Source organism: Drosophila ananassae, chromosome 2R (genome assembly GCF_017639315.1).
Source record: "Drosophila ananassae strain 14024-0371.13 chromosome 2R, ASM1763931v2, whole genome shotgun sequence".
Classification (NCBI taxonomy): Eukaryota; Metazoa; Arthropoda; class Insecta; order Diptera; family Drosophilidae; genus Drosophila; species Drosophila ananassae.
This window is the reverse complement of record NC_057928.1, coordinates 25,893,954-25,898,499: the sequence shown is the minus strand read 5'-3', so window position 1 is coordinate 25,898,499 and position 4,546 is coordinate 25,893,954.

The following is a 4,546-nucleotide window of genomic DNA, read 5'->3' as shown; positions in this document are numbered from 1 at the left end:
GATGGAACTTCTTGAAAGCCCTAGGGTAATCCCCAAAGCCCCTCTAACAAGCCTATACCCTTGGTATAATGCACCTTATATTTCAGCGGAATACCTCAAAAGACTTGTAGATCGATTCTTCACTCAGGTATATTAAAACATTTTATTTAGAATCTTTGATCGAATTAGAAAGTGGAACCCTTTCAGCTATTTTTCACTTGATACGAAGTCTAGAGGATGCAGAACTTCTTCCCACATCCAGCTGCCCTTCTGGAAGTGCTGAAGTAAAAAATGAAGCCAGCGTGATCGACAAAAACACAAATAAATTATGAATTGCTGTCCGAGGGACGAGAATGCGAGAACTGCGTCCGGAGACCGTCGCGGCGCTATCTGCAGGGTCTGATTGATGGTTCCGCGCCTACGCCGCACATCGGGGAATTAAATGGTATTATTAAAAGGTAACAAGCTAAACGCCTTTTAAAATTTTCAGTGAGTGGCCGCTGTAATGGCAGGAGCAACAGGAGCAGGAGGCCCGAAACCGAGTCGGAGGCCAGAACGTGTTATTTATGCATTAGCTGGCCGGTAAAAAAGGGTCAACCGATGCTACCGATCATCGGAGGTTGCACCTGCCAAAAACGGGGGCGACGAACCCCCTTCGACATGGTCTGAGTGACTGCTGACTACTGACTGCGCCCTTTCCCTTCCCATTCCCCTCCTGGCACTGGCAACAGAGTGGATTTAAATAAATTCCAAATTAAGAAAAACCAAACGGCGGCAAAGGGTTCTCTCGGCTAGGCGTTTTCCCGACGAGCAACACAGACCCCATCATCAATTCATCAAAACATGTTCAGGTGAAAGGGTCCAAAGGGTCCTGCGAGCGAGTCCTAGTGATTAAAACAAAAAGGACGATAACCAGCGGAAAAAATTAGAGCAATGTGCGGTGAATATGGAATAAATTTCGTCAAAAAAATGCTCTCCGATAATGACGCAACATTTGAGGTTTTTGTGCGTTCGGTGTTTTGTTTTTTGTAGCCGGCGGAAATGCCGGGCAGACAGGTGAGTTTCAGGAGTATCCGAAAGATACAAGATACGCACCATGCGCGTGTCCAGCGTGCGCTGTCTATGAAAATTAGTCCACACACTTCCCAGCTCCGAACTTCAACTCCAAACTCCGCGGTGGCTCCCTTAATCAATCGCGTGCGCGCCCATCACCTTCGATTCCACTTCACGATCACCATTCCGATCCTGATCCCGATGCCGATCTCTATCCCGATTCGAGTCCAGCGCCAATATGCTCTAATGCTGGTATCTATAAAATACAGCTGTGATACAGAGCTCGCATGACGGCTCATCACCTGCCTGTCGGATGAAGCAATCGAAGTCGACCTTTCGCTTCGCAGGTTCGTGCTCCTTCAGCGTTGGCTCACTCCGAGTTGCGTGATTTTAGCATTTGTTTCCTGATAAACTTAATTACGCAGCATCTGGAGTACGCCATCCGAATCGAAGCCAATCGATTGGAGCCACTGCCACTAAATATAGGGTAGTCGTTCCACAAAGGCGGATGTGCCCAAATTGACATTATTCTGGGCGGGCATTATGGTCTAGACTCTAGAGCAATTTGGGTATCTAATTCCATTAGCCATGATAGCAATGAGCTTCGTACTTCAAGCAGAGAAGGCGTAAAGCTTCAGTATATATTTAGATACTTTCCATAAAACATCATAAAAAAACTCCAGATATAGCTGATCTCTTATGGATTGATAGTTTTATGGCAATAATAGATTTTCACGGCCATTATCACATTTTTATTTGACTATCCATTAGTTTATGAGTTTATTTGAGCATCATTATCCCGGGATAACAATGATTGCCATCCCGTGTCGTGGCCTGGGAACCTGTTCTATTGGTGATGCGTTTATTGACTCGAGAAACGGTTAATTGGTCACGTCTCGTATTATTGATAAATGTTTGGCAATTTATATGGCTGATCGCTCGGGAGAGAAACATGCGCATATATAGTACTATACTGCACACTATACTCCCAGATATGAGGCAGTCAGAGTCGCGCGACGCTAATCGCTTTTTAAGGGGAATATGGGACCTGCGCGGGAGTCACGTTGCTCATTATTGAGATTGATACGAGGTCTAATCACGTGTTAACACAAATGAACACTCATTACCGAGAACGTGTGTGTGTTTTCCCCAACTCATAATTTTTATTCACCTTAGACAAGTGCGACAAAACCCGGAGACTTTCTGGCAACATGGGATACACTGAGAAAGGACAAGGACCCCTCTGAAATACAGCTATTTTCTTCCAAGTAATGATCTATTATATTAACCCTGGAAATGTTTCAAGTGCAGAGCGCAAGCAGGCAGAACCTTTATATCCACTTCGGCGGAAGCCTCTTGTTCAACCCACACAGTGTCATCCTTTTCGTCCTTTTGTGCCAGTGCCCGCCAGTGGGAACTTCGATCCCTTCTCGATGATGATTTTTGATTAAGTGGCAGCGATTTGTCAAAATATTTCACGGCGGCCGCCGCTGGCGGAGGAATCGGGCGACGGCAATGGCAACGGCAACGGGCGCACGTGAACGGGGGTCGGGGCTACATCATCGGGAATCTGTCTCTGTATCTCGACGGGCTGTCACACGGCAGCCACGACTGCCACGGCTGCCACTCGCTTACCTGCAACTGTGCGACTCCCAGCCCACAAAGAGAACACAGAATACAGGTGAGCCGATCCAGATCCAATCTAGGCTGACATTAAAAAATGCCCAAAGTGCCGTGTTGTGTGTTATGTTTCAATAAATGGCCGAAACACAACGTCCCCGTCCGGAATTTTGATGCTTTCCGGGCGACAAAGAGTGACTAATTGACGGATAGCCGTATTGATCCCCACTATCAATGATGTGTCCTCCGATTTCTGGCGATGCTGGCGGGGATGTATTTATCCTCCTGAATGGCAACTAATTGATGTGCACCAATAAATCTGAAAGTTGGCCAAAACGAGTGAGAGTGAGTGCGTTCCCAGGGGCCGGGATTCGGCTGAAACCCGAATTCCTTGCAGTATTTTGGCAGCGCGAACGAGGGCTGGCAGGCCGAGAAAAGCCAACTCAATCCAATTACTCGCACCGCCCCAAGAGCCGGGTTAAGTGGGGCTAAGCCCCCAAGCCGCAATCTCGGAACCAACGCCATCTCACGTCCAGCCCGATCGAGGATCTGGCCAGGGCTCTGGCTAAGGAGGGCCGGGTGACACATGCGAGCTATCTGCTGCCATAAAAGCAGCAACAGCAACCTGGATAAAAGCGGCTTTCACGCTGCCACAGACAGTGGGACAAGGTGGCACAAAGTAAGGATGAATATTAACTTTCTTAACCTTGCTAACCTTGATTTCTTTTAAGATCCACTACCAGTCTGGTACTGAAGTCTAGACATGCAGACACCCTAGACCTTAATACAATTTATAAAACAATATCCTTTATATCCCTATTCATCCTACCACAACCACTGTTCCAGAGGGACGACTGGTTCGGTGCGGCGACAAAGGCTGACGCTGAAGTGATTACCGGACAACAAACTACATTCAGCAGATAAATACTGAATTTATGACTTAATTTAACTGCGAGCCAACGACAATTTTGACGATACGGCGGCGCGAAGGTGCCCGGGCCCGGGGAGGAGCTGAGTGGGCAGTGGCAGCCACGGAGCGGACACAGCCCGTACATTAGCCAATCCTGGTCGCACATCGCTTCATTCACAGCCCGCGACATACATAATTCAAGTGTTGCAGGTCCCACCGCGAGGGGATCGCAGAGGAGCAGGGATAACGCCGATGGTGATGTCTCTATTGGCCGGCGAGTCCGAGGGGCATAGTTTTCCCGGAACAGGATTTGGGGAGGCAGGGAGGAGGCGATGCTTATCACTCAGCCAGCCGGGCCGGGGCATCAATTAATTTATGGGCATGGGCAGGGCACAAATTGAGGCTGAATTAGAGCAGTTCCAAAAGCCTCAAAAAGGGGGAAACTATTCGGGGAGCTAGAAGGGGGCCTGCAAAAATGATATTCCTTCTTTGGGGGAACGACTGGGACAGTTTAAGCAAATGAGCGGGATAATCACACACTCTTCCGAGCAACAGATGACGGATGCATCAAATCTGGCCAGGAAGCCACATCAGCCAACTGGCTGGTCTGGCTGGGGAGGTCGTGGAGTTCACGACAGGAAGGAAACTCGCACACAAAATGTGTTCTGCACCTCTGGCTGGGCTTGCGTGTTGGCTTGGCCTTTGTCTTTTCCACAAAAGATTTTCACCTGCAGAAGTGGAGGGCTCTGTGGAAGATCTGCCGACCTCTTGACTCTTGTGACAGCAATTAACCGTCTCAGTCAGGCGTCTGGAGGCGGGCCAGGTCGCTTCTGCCTTTCCTTCGGGCTTCTTTCACCGAAAACAGAAAGAAAACTGTTGCCCTCCAATTCACATGGCGAAGCGTTTCGTGACCCAAACAAATTATTAATTATTAATTGGGGAAAATATGCTGTAATTGTAGCGGTCGCTTCGCCTTTCCTCTTC